Consider the following 26,361-nt stretch of genomic DNA (forward strand, 5'->3'; position numbering starts at 1 on the left):
GCTTCGAGAGCATCGTCGAGGAAGCGACTACCGAAGATTGTGGCTGCGGATTTAATGATAAACACGGAGTGTCTGAATATAACTCCCTGTACCGAGCATCCGCTCTCTTGCTAGTAGCAGACACAGAAGGAGGAGTTTTCAAATAGATTTGGCTTCTGCCAAAACATCTTTCTGTAAAGGGATTCCAGACTTGTCTGTCTTGCTCAGTCACAAAATACCGGATAGGACTCCCAGATCCCCATCAGGTTTTTCTGGAACTGGAAAACCGAGGATATCCCACACTCCAGCCATTCTACTGTGAAAGGCTTTAGCTGATAACAAACCCTCTTCCTCGCCTTCATCTTCATTGTCATCCGTGTCTCTCTGTGCCTCTACGTCCTTAATGAGGTTGTGGGATACTGATCTCTGAGTAACATCAGGAGCCGGCTGTGCCAGCTGAAGCAGCTCTGGCACCACTGTATTGGGGGCTGTGCCTGAGGTGCCCAAAGAGGGGGGTATCGAAAGCAATTGGATCCAGATGGCATCAGTGGAACCTGCAGTGTAGGCAGAGTTTGATCAACTACCTCTTTTCTTAGATTCTTAAAGTAAACCTCCATCTGGTCAGAATGCATAATAGTTTGAAACCGTTCAATGAATCCATCATCCGTTCATGTTGAGGGAGTCCCATGATTCGGGATCCAGGAGGATGAAGTCAGCAGCATCCAGGTTGAAGATGGAGCCGGAAACCAAGTTGGTTGTCTGACTGGAGGAGGGGCACCTAATCTGAGTGACGAAGAAGGTACGGGATAAGCAGTCAACCAAGTTGACAATGGCGACCATTACACACTTACAAAATCTCCCTTACTAACTGTGGAAGGAATCGGGATAGGACTAGATGTTGCAGCCTGTGTAGATTCTAGAGAAATCTGTGAAATCTCCTCTGCCACACAGGACACTATGTTTGAGGAATCTTCGCATTTCTCATGTGTCCTGGAGGCCATTTTGAGGGCGGTGTGATGCTAATCTTGCAATGGCATCACATCCTAAGCAGAATGTGAACTCCTTTCACAGGAGGAACTTGTTTTGAAAGGTACGGGGGAGACACATGGAGCTTTGCTCAATGTGGAGCTCTTTTTCTTAGAAGATTCTCGTAGGTCCTTGGGGCATCAGCTTGGGTCTGGAAGACCCGGTACTAGACCTCAAAAGGTCCTCGGTGTTGCCACCGGTAGAAGCTTGTGATGACTCTGTGACCGCTCTGGCAAAAGCTCTCGGGGGAACATCATCAGTTAAACCGGTAGAACCCAACCTGGCCTCGGAGGAGGACTTGCATCCCTCCCACGTGCATGGAGTGCCGGACTTACCTGAAATCTCGACAGCTGTGATGAGAAGAACTCCTTCACTTGACCTGGAGGTGACGTGCGGAAGACCCCTCTCCACCAGGACAAACTACAATGAAGTGCACGGGATTGCAAAGCGTAACAGGAGGAGCAGTCCACCCACCTGTGGTTGGGCCCAAACACTCCAGGCAACGCATGCGAGAATCTGCAGCTGCGCAGTGCCTGCTGCAAGAAGCACAGGCTGTGAATCCTTTAACGCCCATCATAAAACACTGACGGTTGATGCCGGAATGTAAAGAGGTTACACTTGAAAAAAACGTCTTCTGAGGGAAACCGTTGCGCAGTAAAACTTAAGTGCACGCTGTGCTTTGCGTTCAATTTGGTTGATGCAGTAAAAGGGCCGACGGGTGTTGTCAGTAGGAGGAGTCAGCAGGGCCAGCCACGCCCACGCTGCGCGCCTCCCGTGCAATGTAAACATTTTAAAGGGAAATTGTCATTTTGTGCTGTGAAAAAAGTGCTCTCGTTCCGTACCCCAGGTCGGACACCCACAAGTATGGAGGAAAGGGAACAAGACGTAAGAGTAAACATGGTGATTGTGTTTTGTTAACTGAAGTTAACTACTGTTTTCGCAGACGTTTCATGCATGTTTTTATGTTTATTGTGTATATATTTGGCCATATTGTCCAAACTAGCAATATGCTTATATTTCAGAAGTTACAGATAAGGATTATTTTGGCTGTCAAAAGAAATAAACTCCAAGCAGGATCCATAGATGTTATGCCAGGGCAGGGATTGGCCCTGGGGACGTCAGGGCAGGTTGAGTCTGCTGCAGGGTTGCCTTCTAGTGCGACAGAGCCTATTTACCTGGGCGATCTTGATGCTATGGGAGTAAGCAATTCTGCAGGTCTTCATGAGTTTCCAAAATGAATAGGGCTCAAGTCCTAAATATAAGTGAGGGCCCAATAATATATTCATAGGCGCAGTGTCATTTACAGTGATTGCATCGACCAAAGTTAGTTTGTGGTATTTTAGTTCGACCCTTGTAAATTGACTTTTTCTTTCTTTTTTTATGTGTGTCAGTAGCATGGCCGTGTTAAAGGGAGAAGGAGGACAGCCCTCCCTAACACCCCAAAGGTGCCTGGGAGTAGGCAGACACCTCTCTACCCTTCCTTACCAGCGTGATGGCGGCCTCTGGCCGCAGAGAAAGCAGGAGACTACGACGGGGCAGTCCAGCAGCAGAGGACTCCGGAGATGAGTGGGAGAATTGGAGTAGCTATTTGCATCGAGTGAGCTAGAAATTATAACGAGAGCAACAACAAGAGGCGGGAGAGTAGAGTGAGAAGGAGGGAAGGGGAACAACCGAGGTAGAGGAATTGTTGGAGGCACAATCGGTAGTAAAGAGTAGGAGGGGGAAAGGAAGTAGGATCCAAGGGTGGAGTTGGAAAGGCAGAGTGAGAGATTGGAGGGACAGTGGAGTAGTGAGAGGAGAACAGTTGTTGGGATCAGTAGAGCAAAGGTCCAGTTGTGAAAGGAGTGTGCGTGACTCAGGGCGAAAGAAGGCGCCAGTCCCTATTTCTGGAGATTAACCAACAATAGGAGAGGAAAAGTTAGAAGTTCCCTAGGAGGTCAGGTAGCCATCGATTTAGGGAAAACTCCTGTAGCGGTAGTCAGAAGTACAGGTATGGGTTACTGATTGGTAGTTTACTAACAAACCGGCAGGGACGTCTGGGGCTGGGAGGCGGGACCCAGACCTGGCGGAAGTCGAGAGAGCAAAGGGCCGGCCCTAGCACCAATATTCCCATCCCATTAGCCCCTGAAAAACCAGAAGAGAAAAAAGCCATTCTGACATTTAAGTTCAATAAACACACTTGGACGTTTCCAGAGACTCAGCGTGGTTATTTGTGGTGGGCCGCCCCGTCACACTCTGCTTCTAAATCTCGCTGTGCATCATTTTCTACCGGCAAAACAATTGGATTTCTTGTTGCATCCTTAGGTGGGTCTTGCTCATTTGTATTTTCCTCTCCCTGGGGTACAAACCTGAGATTCGTATTGCCTGTTGCTGGCTGCAATGGATAGTGTGCACCTCCCGGCTGCGCGTACAGGGACGCAAATGGAGGAGGGGCAGTGGGCTGCGTGCGTACTTATGTATTCACCCCTTTTCATTTTTACCCTTATCACCTTCCTCTTCCTCAAATATTTTCCACAATTCTATAATACTTAATCCGTTTTTTAGTTTCTTCCCTTTGTATTTGGCTATTATTATTATTATTTATTTTTTATAGCGCCACATGCCCCTGGGCCTCAGGGCACACACAGAAAAACATAAATACAAGTACAAACAGACACGGGGTCAGCGCCTAGAGAAGAGAACGCTGCCGAAAAAGGCACTTCAGCCTGGTTTGAGATTGAGAAGTGGTGGTTAACACGTTTTTTGACGACGCTGATCTTATCGACACTGGGAGAGCATTCCAAGCTAGAAGCGCCTGGATGTCCAAGAGTGTACCGCCGACCCTGATCAGCGTGTACCGAGCCATTTTAAGGTTGTCCTGAGAACCCAATAGACGCCCCGGTTGGTTCATCTTCGTGCGATCTTTCAGCTATTTTGGGCAATTATCTGTCTAGCATTTATTAGACAGTGTCGGGATCTTGTGGGTCAGCCTATGTCTTATTGGAAGCCAGTGCAGACTCCGGGCGTCAGAAACATGGTTCTGTCTTAGATGCACATACATGTTTTGTAAAAATGTTTAAATATGTGTGCTTCCGCTGGGCAAGATTGAAACATGTGCCCTGCTATTTCATGTATCCTTCCTTATGGTATATAATTACTTTCTCCTTATACTGGGGAAAGGATTTACATATGTGTACTAAGGTGGAGTGCATTTTATATATCACCAAACATTTGTAATCCTTATTTCCTGAAGCGCCTGTTAATATACACACCACACCTTCACAAAAACCACATATTATACAATACATATTTTATCAATAATAACACAATTCAATTCTACCACCTCCTCTGCTTCATATAACGCAAGGGTATCCGCACTTCCTCGTGCCCCCTTACCCAGGACAGAGGGTAAATCACACCTCCTCACTTCTATAACGCAAGGGTATCCGCACTTCCTCGTGCCCCCTTACCCAGGACAGAGGGTAAATCACACCTCCTCACTTCTATAACGCAAGGGTATCCACACTTCCTCGTGCCCCCTTACCCAGGACAGAGGGTAAATCACACCTCCTCACTTCTATAACGCAAGGGTATCCGCACTTCCTCGTGCCCCCTTACCCAGGACAGAGGGTAAATCACACCTCCTCACTTCTATAACGCAAGGGTATCCGCACTTCCTCGTGCCCCCTTACCCAGGACAGAGGGTAAATCACACCTCCTCACTTCTATAACGCAAGGGTATCCACACTTCCTCGTGCCCCCTTACCCAGGACAGAGGGTAAATCACACCTCCTCACTTCTATAACGCAAGGGTATCCGCACTTCCTCGTGCCCCCTTACCCAGGACAGAGGGTAAATCACACCTCCTCACTTCTATAACGCAAGGGTATCCACACTTCCTCGTGCCCCCTTACCCAGGACAGAGGGTAAATCACACCTCCTCACTTCTATAACGCAAGGGTATCCGCACTTCCTCGTGCCCCCTTACCCAGGACAGAGGGTAAATCACACCTCCTCACTTCTATAACGCAAGGGTATCCACACTTCAGGGGCGCCTCCAAGGGGTGGCCAAGCGGGGCCACGGCCACCCTTATAAAAGCACGCCACCCCCCCCCCCACCGGCCCATTCATTTATGTATGTTTGTTTTGGTGTGCCACCCCAAGATTTCAAGTGTGGCCATCCCTATGAAAAATGTCTGGGGGGCGCCACCACACCTTCTCGCAGCCTAGTACCCAGGACCAATGGAACTCACACCTCCTCACTTCTATAATGCAAGGATATCCACACCTTCTCACACCCCCTTACCCGGGGTGGAGGGTAAACCACACCTTCTCACACCCCCTTACCCGGGACCAAGGGAAACCACACCTCCTCACCTGTATAATGCAAGGATATCCACACCTTCTCACACCCCCTTACCCGGGACCAAGGGAAACCACACCTCCTCACCTGTATAATGCAAGGATATCCACACCTTCTCACACCCCCTTAGCCGGGGCGGAGGGTAATCCAAACCTTCTCACACCCTCTTCCCCGGGACCAAGGGAAACCACACCTCCTCACCTGTATAATGCAAGGATATCCACACCTTCTCACACCCCCTTAGCCGGGGCGGAGGGTAATCCAAACCTTCTCACACCCCCTTACCCGGGACCAAGGGAAACCACACCTCCTCACTTCTATAATGCAAGGGTATCCACACTTCTGCACACTCCCTTCGTGGTGGCGGAGGGTAAACCACACCTTCTCATGCCCCCTTACCCGGGACCGAGGGATACCACAAGTCCTCACTTCTATAACGCAAAGGTATGCACACTCCCTCACCCTATTTACAATACCCCTTATAATATGATATTAGGTATCCATAATGCACATTTACACAAGTGTCTCTAGGCAGCGCTGCCCTTCCTCTTATTGAGGATTATTCATGCCCTTAATATTTCACCATAAACATACTATATGCGCATACATTGAAAACAGTGGCACTAAACACAAGGTCCGTAGTGAAGCATTGCACTGAAGTTGCTGATCAAATTATAACAGAAAGCCTAGATGTTGTTTGCTTGTCTGAAACATGGCTTCATGATACCACCAATAGCACCAATCCTGCCGCCTTATCAGCTACACCTACAGGCTATAGTATAGCCCGAACTGATAGGGTGGCCGGGAGGGGCCGGGGGGCACAGCATTTATCTTCAGAGAAACACTAAATACACATGCAATCCACCAAAGTGTTATTGATCTTTGTGAATATGCACTTATTAAATTATCACTAGACTTTAACACAACTGTGTCTATTCTGAACATCTACCGTCCACCGTATGATACTCCCCTCGTTGGAAGAACAGCTTGTAACTCTATTCGGTGATTCTTATGAAGCATGGGAGTTGTGTTCTCATACTTGGAGATTTTAACCTCTGGGCATATGATAATAAAGACCGGGAGGCTATTTCCATTATGGAAGCCTTACAAGCCCTGGGCATATTACGCATAGAGAAGGCCATACTTAATTAAAGATAAGTACCCAATCTAAAGTACTGACAGTGTATTGGTTTGCCCATGTTCATGGACAGATCACTGTTTGATATCTTTTGATCTTATCTTGCCAGAAAAATGGAAGGTTACCCTTGGGCCTGGATCTGGGCCGGGAGGAGAGCCCAGGGGCAAAGTGCTCACCTTGGAAGCATGACGACGTAGAGCAACACAGGTTCGATACCTGGGTCCGCAATTAGAAACCTCTGGGTATCAAGCGAGTCATAAATGACCAATTACAATTACAAGTCAGGAACTTACATAAACTCTCAGCAGAGGCATTTGGTCATTTGCTTCTTCCAGTTGTTGCTAATTTAACGTCATCCACTGAAACTTCATTAAGCACCCAATAGAGTACTTGGCACCCTCCCTTACAGAAATGGAAAATGTCTCCTTTCTTGCAGCTAATGTTCCCCCCGCTCTCAAGGAGATAGGGAATTCACCTATTCTCAAAAAGACTCGCTTGATCCTACAGTAGGGAGTAATTATCGTCCCATTTCTAAAGTTCCATTTCTCCTCAAGGCCTTGGATAGAATAGCATATCAGCAATTGCAGGAGCATATGGACACTCACAGGCTATCGAGCCCCTGCCAATCGGCAATTCAGGCAGAACATGGCAGAGAGACAGCCATGCTAGACCTACGAGCCAATCTTACAGATATAGTGGATAGGAGTCAGGTTACGCTGCTGATGTTGCTGGATCTCTCAGCGGTTTTAGACCGCATAGATCATGACTTGCTGCTGTAGAGATTGAGAACATTAGATAATTGATCTAATTTAGCAGTCTCTTGGTGGGTCTCTTTTTTGGGCCATCATCAGACAACCCCGTAGATCGACGAATCCCATTCACTCCCTGAATGGCTGACTTGTGGGGTGCCTCAGGGAGCCTCCCATCTTGTTTAATATCTATATGTGCCCACTTTTTGATCTTATGGATGCCACCGGAGTGGGTTATACCAACTACGCCGACGACGTCCAGATATTTTTGGTGCTTACTGGGGACTATGAGACAGAGGTAATGGAAATCAACCAGATATATTAATTGATACAAACATGGATGGCATTAAACACACAAGTTCTTAATGGTGGAAAAAAGGAACTCATGCTGGTGGGCTCTAGCCAACGCTTGAAGAGATTAGGACCCGAGAATAAGCAATTTAAGATCAGTGACTACAATATTCAGGTCAGCCCTTGTGTTAAGACTTTGGGTGTCTATTTAGACTCAGGCCTGACTATGAAGCAGCACACTCTCCATGTTAAATCCTCTTGTGCACTCACCATTAAACTTATTAGGCAGATTAAACCCTACCTGTCTATCCCCAATATCTCCATGTTGGCTACAGCTCTGGTATACGCCAGAATTGACTATTGTAATAGTCTATTGGTGGGTAATGTCAAAACTCTACAAACCACCCAAAATGGAGCCGTTAGAGCTGTTTGTGGAATGGCAAGGATAGGACAGAGGCAAGGAGAGGCTTGCACCGGCTTCCAGTCTGTCACCGGATATCCCATAAAGGCGTGTCTCTTCCAAATGTCTTTCAACACAAGCACCTGTTTACTTAGCTTAACGACTTCAAAGAGCCCCTGCCTTGCGCTCATCACACTCCAATGGGAAAAAGAATCTAATTGTGCCCCGGTTTAAGCTGAAAAGGTTTGGTGGCAAATGCGTTGATGTCCGGGCCCCTGTCTTATGGAACTCACTTCCCAGAGACATCAGAGACATTCTAACTTCATTAGCATTTAGAAAACCGATAAAAACCCTTTTAGTGAATTCTAAGGATTAGGAAACGTTCCATCCTGTAGTCTTTGTGCCCGATTCTCCCTGGTCTTCCTTACTTTGACACTGCTTTTTTCTGTTATCTGTTTGTTCGTCTGTTAGCGCACTGAGGCCTATGGGTTTGATGGGCTTTAAAAGAATGTAATAAAAGAAAATATCTATACCACGTGGTAATCCCCATTTATAGGGAGTATTCTTTTCACCTCACAATAATTAAATCACAGTACTTTACTCTGCTGCATTTTTCATGCACCCGCACACTCACGTTCTATGTTCCTCCGAGGTCCATGGTGCGATGCTTAGCATCCTCTCGGAACTGCCTGCCTCACCCTGCTCAGCGGGCTGCTAGCAGGATCATGCAGGCCTTCGCAGAACTCATAAATCGATCTCGACAGGCCAAGGCCGCTGGCCAGGGAGGGTGGCGAGGAGCCCTTGCCCTTCCGAGGACGCTGAAGTCCCTTCGTGGTCACCAAATGTGTTAAGGCAGTCCATTAACAAAAATAAGGAAGGGCGCCAGCTGCAAGAAAACCCAACTTTATTCACTTTATCAACAAACAAAGTGTCTGCCGGGCGTCAAGCAAGATGCAAAAAAAAATAACTCAACAAGCCCACATCGGGCTGAGGATTATATGATGTGAAACCGCACAGATGGCATAGTTACAAGAAATAACACATGTAACATTTTCTAAAATGATAATTGGCTCCAATATAGATCCCTATACATTGGCTAGTCCCTCATCTACAAACCTACCCAGGTCCAACCCTCATAGTTGTCATTATTCTAGCATCACTACCACACTATCTGCTTGGTTGGCATACTTCATACTGACAGTGATAAGAATACTTCTCTGCCATTGGATGGCACCTCTTAAAGTGGCCTTGAATGTTGCAACCATCCTAGGCAGTCCAATGTGACTGTTGTTGGGAATAGAAAGGTCAAACCCCTGTTTCCCCGAACAAAAAGATAATACCATCTCATTTCCCATGCCAAGGCCTCATTTATGCCAGACTGTGTGCCTAACGTTGAATATTCCAGTATGCAACTGCGGTCTCGATACTCGTTGCCAACGCAGGTGCATAATCTTTTAATTGGGGCATGGGGTGAATGGGGTGAATAACAGTCTCTGTGGGGCTCTGTCTGCCAGGGATATTTTCTTCTATTTTACTGTATTTAATAGAATGTAGTGGCACTGCTTGGTGATAGGGGGCACTGTGTATACAACTTAGTTTTGGCAATATTTCGTCTTGGGGCACCATGCGCCTGGCGATCAAGGCTTCTATGTATTTATTCAATTACTGTTTGGACCAGAAATAATTGCTATATATCTGTTCTTATGTCATGGGAACAATATCTGCTTGATGCTCCGTCAAGCACTATCTTGTACTCACTTCCACTGTAACCATGGCTGCCTCATACTTTGAGACGAGAAAGGATTTTTCATGAAGTTTAACAAATCTAAGAACTGCAGTGCGGCAGCTCTAAAATAACTTGCTTGGCAATTTCATATAAGGCCTTTGCTGCAAAATGGTGGAACCGATGCTCAATGCTACATTTTTAATTCAACAGGAATACTGCTTCTCTGTCTATGTATCTCTCAGTAATCTTCTAAGTGTGTTCAGCAGCATATATTTCTCAGTGATCATCTCAGTGCACGCGGCAACCTAGTGATCTTCTCAGTGTACGCTGCAACCCAGTGATCTTTTCAGCGTACGCTGCAACCCACTAATCTTCTCAGTGTACACTGCAACCCAGTGATCTTCTCAGTGTATGCTGCAACCTAGTGATCTTCTCGGTGGATGCTGCAACCTAGTGATCTTCTCAGTGTATGCTGCAACCTAGTGATCTTCTCAGTGTACGCTGCAACCTAGTGATCTTATCAGTGTACGCTGCAACCCAGTGATCTTTTCAGCGTACGCTGCAACCCAGTAATCTTCTCAGTGTACACTGCAACCTAGTGATCTTCTCAGTGTACGCTGCAACCTAGTGATCTTCTCAGTGTACGCTGCAACCTAGTGATCGTCTCAGTGTTCGCTGAAACCCAGTAATCTTCTCAGTGTACACTGCACCCCAGTGATCTTCTCAGTGTACACTGCAACCCAGTTATCTTCTCAGTGTACGCTGCAACCTAGTGATCATCTCAGTGTACGCTGCAACCCAGTGATCTTTTCAGTGTACACTGCAACCCACTAATCTTCTCAGTGTACACTGCAACCCAGTGATCTTCTCAGTGTATGCTGCAACCTAGTGATCTTCTCAGTGGATGCTGCAACCTAGTGATCTTCTCAGTGTATGCTGCAACCTAGTGATCTTCTCAGTGTACGCTGCAACCTAGTGATCTTATCAGTGTACGCTGCAACCCAGTGATCTTTTCAGCGTACGCTGCAACCCAGTAATCTTCTCAGTGTACACTGCAACCTAGTGATCTTCTCAGTGTACGCTGCAACCTAGTGATCTTCTCAGTGTACGCTGCAACCTAGTGATCGTCTCAGTGTTCGCTGAAACCCAGTAATCTTCTCAGTGTACACTTCACCCCAGTGATCTTCTCAGTGTACACTGCAACCCAGTTATCTTCTCAGTGTACGCTGCAACCTAGTGATCATCTCAGTGTACGCTGCAACCCAGTGATCTTTTCAGTGTACACTGCAACCCAGTAATCTTCTCAGTGCACACTGCAACCCAGTGATCTTCTCAGTGTATGCTGCAACCTAGAAGCCTTAGGTGTATGCTGCAACCGAGATCTTTGCAGTGTATGCTGAAACCTAGTGATCATCTCAGTGTTCGCTGCAACCCAGTGATCTTCTCAGTGTATGCTGCAACCTAGAAGCCTTAGGTGTATGCTGCAACCGAGATCTTTGCAGTGTATGCTGCAACCTAGTGATCCTCTCAGTGTTCGCTGCAACCCAGTGATCTTCTCAGTGTATGCTGCAACCCAGTGATCTTCTCAGTGTATGCTGCAACCTAGTGATCTTCTCAGTGTACACTGCAACCTAGTGATCTTCTCAGTGTACACTGCAACCTAGTGATCGTCTCAGTGTACGCTGCAACCCAGTGATCTTCTCAGTGTACACTGCAACCCAGTAATCTTCTCAGTGTACACTGCAACCCAGTGATCTTCTCAGTGTATGCTGCAATCTAGAAGCCTTAGGTGTATGCTGCAACCTAGTGATCGTCTCAGTGTTTGCTGCAACCCAGTGATCTTCTCAGTGTATTCTGCAACCTAGTGATCTTCTCAGTGTACACTGCAACCTAGTGATCGTCTCAGTGTTTGCTGCAACCCAGTGATCTTCTCAGTGTATTCTGCAACCTAGTGATCTTCTCAGTGTACACTGCAACCTAGTGATCTTCTCAGTGTACACTGCAACCTAGTGATCTTCTTGGTGTACGCTGCAACCCAGTGATCTTCTCAGTGTACGCTGCAACCCAGTGATCTTCTCAGTGTACGCTGCAACCTAGTGATCTTCTCAGTTTATACTGCAACCTAACTCCCTCAATGTGGCACAAATACCTATATTGTTGCAAATTAATTCTATTCTACTTGTGTTTATATTTTAGCAGCAACATGGGTGTGTCTCTATTCTACTTGTGTGAATGAGTTACTTGTATTCAGGCCTAATGTAAATAGTTCGGGGAAAAAAGGGCATGAAATCATTCAATAAAGTGTGCTCCCTTTTCTTGTATTTACGTTCACATTTTGGTGTAGTGGGGGGCAGTGCACAGCGTGGTGTTTGCCCCATTTGCACCATCACAAGGACATGGATGGGTGCAGGGGGCACAGTTGCACTCCTGCTCATTGAAAACGGGGGCAGGTGGGTGTGTAATTTTGCCCCCCTTGGGAAATTCTGCAAAGTATTTGCATTGCGATGGGTAGGGCTATCTTGCTTCACTCAGTGTGGGAATTTCTGACCCCTTAGCAAAAATCAAAAACTGACAACCATGATATATGCACAGTAAGTGAACATATCTTAAGGTGAAGCATGCACGTTTAGTTCAATTGACCTTTCCCCTTAGAAGAAAGTGCACAAGAGAAAATGCATGAACCCCGGAAAAGTAACCAGAAAGAAGAGTTTTTACAACAACTACGCTGGCAAAGTATTAAAGGTGCGCACCTTTTAAACCCAGCAATCTATATTGAAATATTCCCCAGAAAACAAAATCCCAATCCGAGACATGTGCTTTGATTACACTTTTATGTGGTATTCTGGGTAACTGCCTGCACCCCGAACAAGACAACTTGGAGTGTAAACCCGGGTACCCAGACACTTGAACAATAAAACAAATTAAATGCAGCTTAAAAAAAAACCAAGGGGGGTTTCGTCAGCCCTCTAAAAAAGTGGGCGGATGTGAACCACCTACACGTGTCCTCGACTTGCGCCCTGAAATTCAGCACAGGGTCTGAACCAGGGAAAAGAACCTCTCCGGTCTCCAGGACTGCAACCTCTCTTGCCACATCCTGGGCAAGTATTCACGACTCACTTGCCCTCACATCATTACTCCTCTGCACCCCTGTGTTTGGCTTTCCACAATACTCTATTTCATAAAGATGCCTTGAAAAGCACAAAAAACATGGTAAAGTGCTCACACAAATATATACATCCTTATAGAAATATGTTAGGCAAAAAGCATACAAGTGTGGCTTTATACCCCAACCCTCATCTTGAACGCAAGACTGCAAATACCAGAATGCAATTCAGTAGAAGGCAAAAAAAAAAAATGGCCTTTGGGTTTTGAAAATGTAGTTTCAAGGCATAAAGACACATAACAACAAGCGGTAATGCGTGAAAAGGTTTCCTGTAGGTGTTTCGGTGTTTGACAAAGGCATGTTTGGTACATGATGTGAGGAAAATGTTACATTCTACCAAAAATAAACGATTCTGGGTGTGTTAAATATGAGTGCCTGAAGATAAAGCAGATCATTAAAACGGTGGGATCGATGAGGGCATAGATTCAGCCAGCTAGCTCGTGCTTCGTGTGCGCTTTCTGAATAAAAATGCCCCTTTTGCAGCTCTTGACGCAGATATAATAATAACATATTGTCCAAAACAATGGTCTCGCAATGAACCCTCCCTTTTAAAATTCTCTGATGGAAGACAAAGTGGTAAGCAGCCATTACGGGTCACGCAGCTTCTGCCCTGGGGAGGTTCTTTTTTTTTATCGCTAGGGCATCACGGGGTTGGGCAGTGACACTGCGGCCTCACTAGAACAAACAGAAAGCCTTCTATATGGCAGCACCAGAGACCCTCTTGCAAACAATATTACCTGGTATACTCAAAGCAGGCAACTGGTGCCCGCAGGACCCCATGACAGCGGAGCCCTGGACAGCGGCACAGACTGCCCATGCCTCAGGCCGGCCCTGAGTGATGCAATGAATCTTACGTACAGCCGTGGCCTCTATGAGGAGGGTATTTTATGTGTGGCAGTGCCCTCTGTGAGGGTGGGAGACAGACCTATGTGGAGCTACGGCCTCTATGAGGCTGTCATTCATGCATATATGCAGCCGTCGCCTCTGTAAGGGCAGCCGTGGCCTCTATGAGGGAAGATATCTTATGTGTGGCAGTGCCCTCTGTGAGGGTGGGAGACAGAGGAGGCCCCTGATGTTGGCAGACACTTCTGCGTGGAGAAGTGGCCTGTTTGAAGGTGGCAGTCAGACCTATGTGTAGCATAGGGCCCTGTGAGGGTAGCAACCACTCATACATGGAGCCGTGCCCTCTATGTGGGTGGAAACTGCCCCTGTGTCCTGTCCTTATTGAGTATGGTTACTGGTCCGGTGTCCAGCCCAGGCTACCATGGGGATGGTGATCGCCCAAGTGTCCTGTCATCTATGAGGGTGCTGATTGCTACTGTATCTCCCACTGATCTAGTCCTGGCCTCTATGGGCGATGGCTTCTCCTGTGACTATCCCTGGATTCTATGAGGGTAGAGACAGGACGATCTTGCAAAGCCACATGAAGGCTGCGGTTCAATATATAGGGCAGATTTCCTTGTACGTTTGCACGCCTGTCTATGTTTTATATATATATTGCTTTGTAGTAAAAATGTGATGCTTGTGAAATTACCCTTTGAAAAATGAAAGGCTGAATCATGTCAGACCTGCAAGCCACTCAAATTAATTCAGGGTCGCTGCTGCTTTAACACACCAGACTATCCAAGCAGCTTTCTTTATTGCCCAAAGAAATCAAAACAAAACACAAACAGCACTACAGGCAAAAAGACGAAATTGACAAAAGCAACAGAACATTTGGTGGAAAACGGCAGCAAATATATTGGTTAGAATAGGACTATATTTCGATCAAGTATGAAGTACATTTTAAAGTATATTTTAGCACTGCTATAATTTGTTTTACTGTTTTGGTGGCCATCAGAGTTACAAAAACAAACTTCCGCTGTGCATGATCTCGAATGGTTATATTTTTTGTACTTTTTTTAATGCAATGAAGTACACCCATTGCATCCTCTCTGGGTGCTCACCCATTCACCCAACACCAGCATCCTCTCTGGGTGCTCACCCATTCACCCAACACCAGCGAGAGGATGCTCACCCATTCACCCAACACCAGCATCCTCTCAGGGTGCTCACCCATTCACCCAACACCAGCATCCTCTCTGGGTGCTCACCCATTCACACAACACCAGCATCCTCTCTGGGTGCTCACCCATTCACCCAACACCAGCATCCTCTCTGGGTGCTCACCCATTCACCCAACACCAGCATCCTCTCTGGGTGATCACCCATTCACCCAACACCAGCATCCTCTCTGGGTGCTCACCCATTCACCCAACACCAGCATCCTCTCTGGGTGCTCACCCATTCACCCAACACCAGCATCCTCTCTGGGTGATCACCAATTCACCCAACACCAGCATCCTCTCTGGGTGCTCACCCATTCACCCAACACCAGCATCCTCTCTGGGTGATCACCCATTCACCCAACACCAGCATCCTCTCTGGGTGCTCACCCATTCACCCAACACCAGCATCCTCTCTGGGTGATCACCCATTCACCCAACACCAGCATCCTCTCTGGGTGCTCACCCATTCACCCAACACCAGCATCCTCTCTGGGTGCTCCCCCATTCACCCAACACCAGCATCCTCTCTGGGTGCTCACCCATTCACCCAACACCAGCATCCTCTCTGGGTGCTCACCCATTCACCAAACACCAGCAGCCTCTCTGGGTGCTCATCCATTCACACAAAACCAACAGCCTCTGTGGAGAGTCCTCTGCTTTGTTTGGCCTATGAGGGGGTGGGTGAATAGTTGTGAGATGGAGTTCACACATTTCAGATTTCCTCTTGACTTGTGTCCTGCATAAGCCAACATTGACCATTTTATACATTTCTATGTGAGCTGCAAAGAAGTTTTGAAACTCCACTGCAGTGACTTGGCAACTGGATACAGAATGGAATACGTCTGATTCACAAAGGCAGTTGCAAATTGCAATATCCATTTTGTTCGATGCAACCTTGTCTTTTTGCATTTGTGAAGCCTCCTACTTTGACTGGCACTGCTTTTGAATATGCAACAATCTTCTGTACATTTGGTGCCTTCATTTTGGTTAAATCAACTTTTGTTCTGCCTTTTACACTTTAAATAAAGATGCTGCATTGATTACAATGAAGAGAAAAAAGCATAGAATAGAATGAGGGTCCTGGTTGCTACTGTATCTGCCACTGATCTAGTCCTGGCCTCCATGGGTGGTGGCTTCTCCTGTGACTATCCCTGGATTCTATGAGGGTGCTGGTTGCCACTGCATCCGACACTGAACCAGTCCTGGCCTCTATGGGTGTGGTGTCTCCCGTGACTATCCCTGGCCTCTATGAGGGTGCTGGTTGCTACTGTATCTGCCACTGATCTAGTCCTGGCCTCCATGGGTAGTGGCTTCTACCGTGACTATCCCTGGATTCTATGAGGGTGCTTGTTGCTACTGTATCTGCCACTGATCTAGTCCTGGCCTCCATGGGTAGTGGCTTCTCCTGTGACTATCCCTGGATTCTATGAGGGTGCTGGTTGCTACTGTATCTGCCACTGATCGAGTCTTGGACTCTATGGGTGGTGGCTTCTCACGTGACTATCCCTGGACTCTATGAGGATGCTGGTTGCTACTGTATCTTCTCCCGTGACTATCCCTGGATTCTATGAGGGTGCTGGTTGGTACTGTATCTGCCACTGATCTAGTCCTGGCCTCCATGGGTGGTGGCTTCTCCCGTGACTATCCCTGGCCTCTATGAGGGTGCTGGTTGGTACTGTATCTGCCACTGATCTAGTACTGGCCTCTATGGGTGGTGGCTTCTCCTGTGACTATCCCTGGATTCTATGAGGGTGCTGGTTGCCACTGCATCCGACACTGAACCAGTCCTGGCCTCTATGGGTGTGGTGTCTCCCGTGACTATCCCTGGATTCTAAAAGGGTGCTGGTTGCTACTGTATCTGCCACTGATCGAGTCTTGGACTCCATGGGTGGTGGCTTCTCACGTGACTATCCGTGGACTCTATGAGGATGCTGGTTGCTACTGTATCTTCTCCCGTGACTATCCCTGGATTCTATGAGGGTGCTGGTTGTTGCTGTATCTGCCACTGACCCAGTCCTGGCCTCCATGGGTGGTGGCTTCTCTTGTGACTATCTCTGGATTCTATGAGGGTGCTGGTTGCTACTGTATCTGCCACTGATCTAGTCCTGGCCTCCATGGGTGGTGGCTTCTCCTGTGACTATCCCTTGATTCTATGAGGGTCTGGTTGCCACTGCATCCGACACTGAACCAGTCCTGGCCTCTATGGGTGTGGTGTCTCCCGTGACTATCCCTGGATTCTATGAGGGTCATGGTTGCTACTATATCTGCCACTGATCTAGTCCTGGCCTCTATGTGTGGTGGCTTTTCCCCATGACTATCCCTGGATTCTATGAGGGGCCTGGCTGCTACTGTATCTGCCACTGATCTAGTCCTGGCCTCTGTGGGTGGTGGCATCTCCCGTGACTATCTCTGGATTCTATGAGGGTGCTGGTTGCTACTGTATCTGCCACTGACCTAGTCCGGGTCTCCATGGGTGGTGGCTTCTCCTGTGACTATCCCTGGATTCTATGAGGGTCCTGGTTGCTACTGTACCTGCCACTGATCTAATCCTGGCCTCCGTGGGTGGCGGCTCCTTCTGGGACTATCCCTGGAATCTATGAGGGTGCTGGTTGCTACTGTATCTGCCACTGATCTCGCCCTGGCCTTCGTGGGTGGCGGCTCCTTCTGGGACTATCCCTGGAATCTATGAGGGTGCTGGTTGCTACTGTATCTGCCACTGATCGAGTCTTGGACTCTATGGGTGGTGGCTTCTCACGTGACTATTCCTGGACTCTATGAGGATGCTGGTTGCTACTGTATCTTCTCCCGTGACTATCCCTGGATTCTATGAGGGTGCTGGTTGGTACTGTATCTGCCACTGATCTAGTCCTGGCCTCCGTGGGTGGTGGCTTCTCCCGTGACTATCTCTGGATTCTATGAGGGTCCTGGTTGCTACTGTATCTGCCACTGACCTAGTCCTGGCCTCTGTGGGTGGTGGCTTCTCCTGTGACTATCCCTGGATTCTATGAGGGTCCTGGTTGCTACTGTATCTGCCACTGACCTAGTCCTGGCTTCTGTGGGTGGTGGCTTCTCCTGTGACTATCACTGGATTCTATGAGGGTCCTGGTTGCTACTGTATCTGCCACTGACCTAGTCCTGGCCTCTGTGGGTGGTGGCTTCTCCTGTGACTATCCCTGGATTCTATGAGGGTCCTGGTTGCTACTGTATCTGCCACTGACCTAGTCCTGGCCTCTGTGGGTGGTGGCTTCTCCTGTGACTATCCCTGGATTCTATGAGGGTCCTGGTTGCTACTGTATCTGCCACTGACCTAGTCCTGGCCTCTGTGGGTGGTGGCTTCTCCTGTGACTATCCCTGGATACTATGAGGGTGCTGGTTGCTACTGTATCTGCCACTGACCTAGTCCTGGTCTCTATGGGTGGCGGTGTCTCCCGTGACTATCCCCGGATTCTATGAAAATACATTACCACCGGCCAGGTGCGAGAGAACCAGTGCTTGCACCACCGTGTGATAGAGCTCCGCCAGCCTGCAAGATTTAATCCTGCGGAAAAGGACACTTAATCATGAGAAGTTTGGGCTTTTCTTAATCCGTATGATATTTCATGGATAATTTATGGCCCAAGCAATAACAAAGAGTATTTGCAACGGGTGCAAGATACCTTCCCCAGCCAGGCGTACCAGCCGGGATTCAATATAATCTTCACAACCCGGCTGGGCAAAACAAACACATTTGGTATGTTTTAAGGTGTTATAGTTAAGATCGGTTAGAACCATTACCTTGTTGTCTGGCTTCCTCGTCACATTCCTTCTCCTTTAAGTAAGGACTGTGACGAGAAAGATCCAGGCTTGGATTAATGAAGATTACCAGTAAGTAATCAGGTCATTCTCCCTTCATCTGGCTTCCTCGTCAGATTCCTTCCTTAAATGAGGACTGTGACGAGGAAGATCAGGACTCAGAGTAATGAAGATCGCAGGTGGGTAATAGGACCAGTTCCCCATGTCAGTCAGATAGGCCTTCAAATTACAAATATCGTTCGTCCATGGTACACATTTGTGCGTCATCAGTATATTAATGAATGTTAATGGTACATTTTGAAACAATGTCACCCTGAGGTTAGACATAGATTAAAAAGAACAGGGGATAGAATTTAACCCTGGGGAACGCCTCAAGTAAAAGGGACAGAGGAAGATATAGTTGATGAATAAGAACACATTGCCATTGAGAGGTCAAGTAGGAATGGAACCAGCCCAGCACAGTTGCAGAACAGAATAGTCCCAGTCAGCACAGTCCAAGTCGAACATGGTTCCAGTCCAGCATAGATCCAGTTCAGCATGGTTCTGACGCAGCATGTCTCCAGCCCAGCATGGTTCCAAGCCAGCACAGTACCAGTCCAGCACGGTTCCAGAACAGCATGGTCCCAGTCCAGCATAGTTCCAGTCCGGCACAGTTGCAGTCTGGCACAGTTCCAGTCAGGCACAGTTCCAAAACAGCAAAGTCGCAGTCAGCACGGTCCACGTCCAGCACAGTTCCAGTTCAGAAAAGTATCAGTCCAGCACAGTTCCAGCCCAGCACGGTTCCAGCACAGTTTGAGTTCAAAATGGTTCCAATCAGCAGGGCCCCAGGTCAGCACAGTTACAGGGCAGCATGGTTCCAAGCTGCACGTCAATGATGAGGTCCAACAAAGCTTAAACAAGTCTTAGATGCTTGTGTTTCCATGCAAAGAGAATGTCACCTTGCAGTTCACCCTAGCCTGGGCCCATTTCGTGGTAGGACCAAGACTAATTTGCATATTGCTGCTTCCCTTCTGCAATAGTGCAGACAGAATAAAAAATGTATGTTGGGGAATGTAGCCCAGGGCAATGCCAGTTCTTAAGATCTACTCAAAACATTCCACCCATTTCATTTTTGGTGCATTTTGGTGGCATTGCTACAGAGAAGAAAGGTGTGCCAAGAAGCAGTCTTTGTGGTTGGCATGACAAATGTAAATGCTGTTGGATAATATTACCAACATACTTAGTGTTATTTCCTGTTATACTACGTGGATGTAATCCAATAGTGGCTTTAATGTATTTTCTCCCAATCAGGAGTACTGTCACATGTCAGGTGACTGTGTGATTTCCAACCCTGGAGCTGCGGAGTGATCTCTTTTTGAGGCAGAGACTGAGGCAGGCTTCCCTATCCCCCATCGCCCTGCCCCCAGCTCGTGAGGTATGGTGGAGTTGATGGGTTCAGGCATGGTAGGTGCCGCGACCTTAACTGGGCTGCACATATTGCGGCCAGTGCTTCCACCACGGAAGGGGCTGCGGCCGCCCGGGTGCCACACTGGATTGTTATTGTATGAGCTGCGCCACTCTAAGGTTTGCACCAAAGTCGTTTTCGCCATTCCTGTTCCGTCCGTTGCGGGTCATGGGGCATCGTGCTGAAGGCCATTTCCATTACACGTATGTGGGAGACAGGTTTTGTAACTAGCTCAATGTGCCGCTTTGTGTTGTGTTCGGAGCACTCTCAAAGGGTTGTGCTCTTGTAGGGCCGGGTTTTGCACAGCAGCTGTAGGGCGCTGCATGAGAAGATATAATATTGCTCAGTTAGTTACGGCACTCGTTGCCGGTTTAGTGTCCGGGAGCCAGTGCCAGCCAGGGAGCCATCACATTAGGACGAGAGAACTACAGCAAATGCTATGAATCTAAGGAGTTCGTCTGCAACACCAACAGCAGATGAGCAAATTGCTTAGTGAAGCACGGCAAAGTCACACGTTTTCCTCTGAAAGGTTCTTTTTCGCGGTATACAGTGTTTATAACGAAATAAAAATAATGACAAGTTTTTTCAGTGAAACCTAAATAACGGGGGAAAAAATATTTTTTTTGTAGATGTATCTATGGGGGAAGGGGTAAGGGATTAAAAAAGGTGAGCGGAGCTTGGGGGGGGGGTTAAAAACAGTGTGGAAACGGGGTTTGGGAGGAACCCCCAAGTTAAAAAAAGAGAAGAAAAAAATTGAAATGTTTCGTTCTTTTTTTTCACTGAAAAAGTTTTCGTTATTTGTGTTGTTGTAAAGACATGGAACCGCCCTTCGCGTGCTGGCTAGCAGAGGTTTCTGGGTAATGTTATAATTGAGCTTTTGGTTATGCCTGCTCTGCTCTTGATAAGACGCTGAGGGGGGGGGGTGTGGTGGGCAGGAAAATTCTTTATTTTTTTATTTACATATTTATTGAATTAGATACAGAACATAGACAAATAAAATATACACCAAAAGTCATAATACAAAGGAAAGAAGCCTAGAACTAAGTTCATCACACGAGGGCGCCCAACATATTACACATCTAGATGTTGGCAGGCGATTTCGATGTGTGTGGGCACTGCTTCGGCCATCTGAGGTGAGGCCAAGCCTAGGGATGGCGGCCATGCACGTTAGTCACTCTGATGGATCTTTATAGCGTTTCATTATTAATATGGCATTATTTTAACCCCCATGGCAGTTCTTTAGCTCATTGCGCAGGGCTATTCGTTTCCGGGTTGGGGCGGGATTTTGGGTTGTGTCTGTGCCTCAGAACATGGCCGCCACGGATGCGTCGTGGGATCGGCGGCCTGGTCCAGTGAGCTCTATTCGTTTCATTCCCCTGTTCTGAATTCGCCCCCCACCCCTAACAAACAAAGGCCAGCCACAGCGAGTACATAGGTTCAGCTTTCCACAAGACAACGTTTCGTGGTTCACATTCAGCCCAAGAAAAGCAGTTGGGGGGCATTAACACAGCCTCGCGGTTCCCTGGCATGCCATCAGTCAGGTTCCAATTATTAAAGTCATGACGTGTTTTCTGCCTTCTTTGGGGGCAAAGCACACCGCGGGGACAGGCAGGGTGCTTTCTCTACACAACATTGCGCCGAGTCGCAACCCCAGAACCCGTCTCCCTCCCCCCCCACCCGCCCCACCGTCCCTGTTGCTACTCTCCGGCTACTGGACTGGCTCTCAAAAAATCATGAAGTCATGGCAACTTCAATACCTTTTCATTGACTTGTACCTAAATCTAATTAGAAGGCAATGAACACAACAATATTATAAACACAAATTCCCATTCATTATCCCATGTTCATGTTCAGTGTCAAAATGAGGGGCACTCTCCCAGATGTTGCTGCCACAAAGGCTTTCATTGCTGCTGCGTGTCACCTATTTCTCCAACAATTGTGCTCTCTCTCTCTCTCTCTCTCCCCGCATGCGCTGTCGCTCTCTCCCCACACCGCTGTCATTCTCTTTCTCCGTGTGCGCGGTTACTCTCTCTCCCTGTGTGCATGCTGTCGCTCTCTCTCTCCCCATGAGCGATGTTGCTAACTCTCTCCCCGTGCGCGCATTTGCTCTCTCTTTCTCTTCCTGTGCGCACTGTCACTCTCTCTCTTGCCTGCAGACATTGTCTCTTTCTGTCTCTCCTCGTATGCGCTGCTGCTCTCTCGCTCTCTCCCAGTTCAGGCAGTCACTCTCTGGCTCTCTCCCCGCATGCGCTGCTGCTCTCTTTCTGGCTCTCTTGAAGATATCCCCACATTCCGTCTTCTCCAACTCTCACCTTTTCTCTCATCCTTCCTCTCACACTCACTTTTTCTCTAACTCTCTCACCCTTTCTCACTCCCATTTCCTCTTGCCTATCATGGGCACCCTCTATCAATGGCTTCCTGTGTTGTTCTATTCCCCTTCTCTTTCTATTGCACACCTGCACCCAGTGCTGGTCATTGGGCCGGCTCTCGGCGGATCTGAGATCCGGCACCAAATGTGTAGCCCGATCTCGGGATCCGGCCAGAGTCAGCCGCCCAAGCACATGAACGCGCTGTAATACTTAAGAAAAAAAGGAAAAAAAAAACGCTCGCGACGGCAGCATTGCCGTTTACCGCCGGCTTTGGCACTGGTGTGTAATGCACAATGCACTCTACATGAACAACTGAAAGGAGTCAGTTGCACATGTAGCGTGCATTGTGCATTAGACCAAAGCCGGCGGTAAAAGGCAACGCTGTCGCGGGCGTTTGTTGTCTTTTTTTTAATTATAACGTATTCATTTGATCAGATGGCCATTACCAACTCTGCCCCTTCTAGACTACGACCCCTCTGTCACCACCCACCCCAAACCCCCCCCCCCCTCCCTTTGTGGGATCCCCCACCATATTTTTTCCATTTCCACCACTGCCTGCACCCCATATCACATCCTCCTTTGAAACTTTGCACTCTCCTCCTTGCACCCTGGTGCCTATAAATGCAAAATGCAAAGAACAGCAGTAAACTCCATAACTAATGGCTTTGCCAATGCTTGTTTTGCCTGTGGTGGTTGTACGTGTGTCAGGCCAAGTTGTGGGTGGTGGCCGTACGCGTGCCCTATTCCAGCCTCCGTGTGGGCAGTGATACTGTCTGCGTTCTGCCCGGGCCAGGTGGGTGGCGAGGCTACCCACGCCGTGCCCTGGCATGAATGGGGACTACTACCTGTGGCATGTTCTAGTGCCTTCGCCTGCATCTGTGTCCTGCCCTAACATCTGTGGGCAGTGAGTGGAGCTGTACCTCGCCTATGGCTGAGCTGGGCCTGGGGTTCAGTGGAATTACAGGGCCCTGCCTTTGACCCACAGGTTCGAATCCCTGCAGGTCCACTGAGCCCTTCAGCCTTCCTAGGTCGATAAAACCAGTACCATAGAGTTGGGTAACAATGGACATCTGTTACTAGCCCCTCTGGGTGGTAGGGGGGTGGGGGGGGAGTGCGTGTTGCCCCGGCAGCATGCGTCCTGTTTTACCCTCCATGGTGAGGGCAGCCATCCGCCTGCCTCCGCCCTCCGAGACCCCCAAAGCACGACTCAACCAACAACTTCAGAGCAGCGGGACCACCTGAGAGTGGGCCTCTGGACAGGGGGCGGGGTTCCGCTTTTGTCTCTGGTGAACGACCCCACACAATGGCCATGGGCCGGGAAAGGACCGGTCGTTTATGGCTCGCTGTCCCTCCTATTCCAAGGGTGGTGGGGGCACCGTGTGACACCACAAAGAGGTCCCCACTGGCCCTCCACAACTGGTACAACCCGAGGCTGGGAGGGTCACCCCCTCCCCTGCACCTCACACGACCCTCCATCCACAGGAAGGCTCCGTTCAGCCGACGGACGGGGTGAAGGTAAACCCCGCCCCAAGACCTGGCCGCGCGCGGGGGCCCCACAAAGGAGACAGGGCGGGCCGGCATCCAGGGAGGGGAGGGGGGGGAGGGGGGGGCTTAGTTCCCTGTGAAGTGGTCATGTGCACATATGACATCAGGCGTGCACGCACAGTACACACCCTCCCCATCGGATCCCACGCACCTGCTACCCCTCCCACCCCATCTGCACGCACACCAAACCAGAGGCCCGGCTCTGCCCAGCGCTGCACCAAGACAGCCGCATCCTGCGTGCCCTGGACTGTCCTGGGTGCAGTGCCCCAGCCAGAGGGCACCTCCGGAGACAGAGAGGCCCGGGCTCTGAGGACAACTCGGAGTACCACAAGCGGGAGAGATAGCTCGGGCGGTGCTGCACCTGCCGCAGACGGAGAAACCCCAACGTTTAGAGCAGCGAGGGAGGGGCGATTCGGTGGGTGGCGGCCAGGCCATGAACGGCAACATCCCTTTTTCTGGGCAACCAGCGCCGGGGCAGGGCGCAGGGCTCTCCAGACCCCTGTGACGGGCACAAGAGTAGGCCTTGCTTACAACACCTCGAAGCAAGACAGCAGTAGGGGGCACTGGGAAGATGGCAGCTGCCCACATGTAAACATCAAACCCAGAGAAGCGTAGAGCAATGCGGGGCCTGCACGGGGGAGCGCATGGATGGGGGTGTGTTGGCCAGAAGCCAGAACACACGAGGGGGCTCGGAAATAGATCGCAGCCGTGCATGGGTGATGGATGCACGTGTGCATCGCGAGGAGACACGCACGAGTGATGGATGCACGGACATGCACGACTGTGTACGACAGGACAGGTGGACGAACAGGTGCAGCGAGGGGAGACACGCTCGAGCGATGGAGGCACAGGTGCATGCGAACATCTAATGAGGCACTGGTAGCAGGGTGCTGGCCGGTGAATGACCGCGCGCGCGTGCGTGTGTGTGTATTCAGCGTGAGTGGCAGGTGCATGTAAGGATGACTGTGCATGCACGGTGCACTGACATGTGGGCAGGGCCGTGGAGCAGGAAGCAAACCGATGAATGAGTGGGTGAATGCACGGACGCAGGGTCTGGGCACCCGGCCGCAGGATGGTGTGTAGCGGCAGCGCCCTGCATGCATGAATGAATGGGTGCCTGGGTGGACCCACTGAGAACGAGATGGGCGAGTGGTTACACTGGCAGAGGGGCAGCACCAGGGCGCAGCATAGGTGAATGGGCAGCACCACGGAGGTACCATGCCCATGCCCTCCCCCCGCCCCCCCGCCCCCCGTACCTGCTGGGGTCTCCGCGCGGGCGCTGGATGCAGCTGGCACTGGCTGGATGTTGCAGCGGAGGATGCTGCGCGCCTCGTCCGCCTCTCACACAAGCCTGATGCCGGCCGCCTTCCAGCGGCACTGGCTTCCCCGCCCTCTGCCCACCCTCCAGCCAATCGCAGAGCGCGCCGGACAATGGCTGAGCCCGAGGGCCAGCTATCAGGCTAGGCTGATCGAAGGGGCGGCGCGGATTGGCTCCCGAGGCCAGTAGTCTTTTCTAGCCGGCCGAGCGTGTCCGGGAAGGGGGTGGGGACTCCCCTTCCCAGAGATCCACGGGGCGGGTGGGTACTCTACCAGGAGACGGGTCTCTCCCTCCGGAGAGCTCCGCCGTGGTTGTCATGGTGACCCGCGGAGGTACCACACAAAGGCCCGGGGTGGCTGCTGTCTGGGCCGGGCCATGAGGCAGACAGCCGCTCCCGGGGGACCTCCACACGTCCAAGGGGGGCCTGGGTGATGGAAGCAAGCAGCTGGCCCCGGGCCCCTGGTCCTCTGACGCGCCCCACACGCATGAACACAGAGCCACACACCCACCCAGAGGCATGGCGGCAAAACAAAGGGCACCCCCCCTCCCAGCAAGTGTGTGTGGTGGGGGGCCAAGAGGGGGCTCCGTTGCCTTTCCTGCTAGTGTGTGCATCGTACACAATGAATTCACCCCTTCCCAAATAATAGGGGCTCTGTGATCAAAACACAGAGCCTTCTCTACAATCTACAAACCAGGGGCAATTACATCGTATATTCTGCATCTCTTGTGTGGATAGAAATGTTTTACATTTTGTGTACAAGAATGCAGTTTTAATTCAGATTTTATTAATGGCGTTTTCCTGTGCATTGCATATACATGTTTTGCAAAGGTTTTTTTTTTTTAAACTATACACAAGCACATTCTACAATGAAGAAAGACACACAATAACATAGCCTGGGCATCTGTCTATTATTATTGCCAACCTACATCACCCTTGCTCATTCTCTCTGCCCCTTCCTCTCCCACCCAGTAAGGTGCAGAATGAGACGGGTCTTCTTTTTGGCATAAAAAGGCTGCAGATTTATTTTCAC

General features: G+C 49.4%; 1 protein-coding gene across 3 annotated transcripts in view; it reads right to left on the minus strand.

The window, feature by feature from the left end:
* The window catches only part of DPYSL5 (dihydropyrimidinase like 5), a 531,970-nt gene extending 506,581 nt beyond the window's left edge, over positions 1-25,389 (minus strand). For 2 of the 3 annotated variants that reach the window (XM_069605549.1, XM_069605550.1), the window contains exon 1: positions 8,560-8,579. The gene's annotated coding sequence lies outside the window, so the exon portion shown is untranslated. Of the gene's footprint in view, positions 1-8,559; positions 8,580-25,268 lie in introns of those variants that run through there. The other variant, XM_069605551.1, reaches the window with a different exon arrangement.
* Between the last annotated feature and the right edge of the window lie 972 nt (positions 25,390-26,361).

Source organism: Ambystoma mexicanum, chromosome 4p (assembly GCF_040938575.1).
Source record: "Ambystoma mexicanum isolate Mex_15411 chromosome 4p, UKY_AmexF1_1, whole genome shotgun sequence".
NCBI lineage: Eukaryota > Metazoa > Chordata > Amphibia > Caudata > Ambystomatidae > Ambystoma > Ambystoma mexicanum.